Raw genomic sequence first — 572 nt, forward strand, 5'->3', positions numbered from 1 at the left:
TATAAATGCCAAATGTGAAATGGCTATAATGATTTATAACGGTGTAATGTATAAATATTTCGATTCTATTTAATTATCAGAAATAAAATGTTATAGGTATTCTAATGTAAATTCTAAATACAGCAATAACTAATAAGTATTTTCAAATTGAACAGTTTTTGTACAACACTAAATTATTTATAAAACCTGCATAGTTAATAGGAGCGTATTTAACTCATTAGTCCACGCTATAATAGATATCATAGGAAACGTTCTGCGAAGGTACTTAGGTACCTATTTATATTAAATTATATCAAATTAAATAATAACTTCTCTTGTGATTTGCCGTGCAATTGGACATGTCAAATGTCAAAACAATTGAAAACTGAATTGTGGCGAGTTAAAATTAAATATATAAATATATAAGATTGATGGTAAACATAATAATACCCGCATTATACATATTTTTTTTTTTTGGCAATAGGTAGGTACTGAATAATTCGAAACTGTACTTTTATAGAAATTACTTATCAAAAGTAATTTCCATTACATTTTCGTTACTTGGATAAAATTCTAATGAAATTACTTCCGTT

This window comes from Acyrthosiphon pisum, chromosome A1 (genome assembly GCF_005508785.2).
Source record: "Acyrthosiphon pisum isolate AL4f chromosome A1, pea_aphid_22Mar2018_4r6ur, whole genome shotgun sequence".
Classification (NCBI taxonomy): domain Eukaryota; kingdom Metazoa; phylum Arthropoda; class Insecta; order Hemiptera; family Aphididae; genus Acyrthosiphon; species Acyrthosiphon pisum.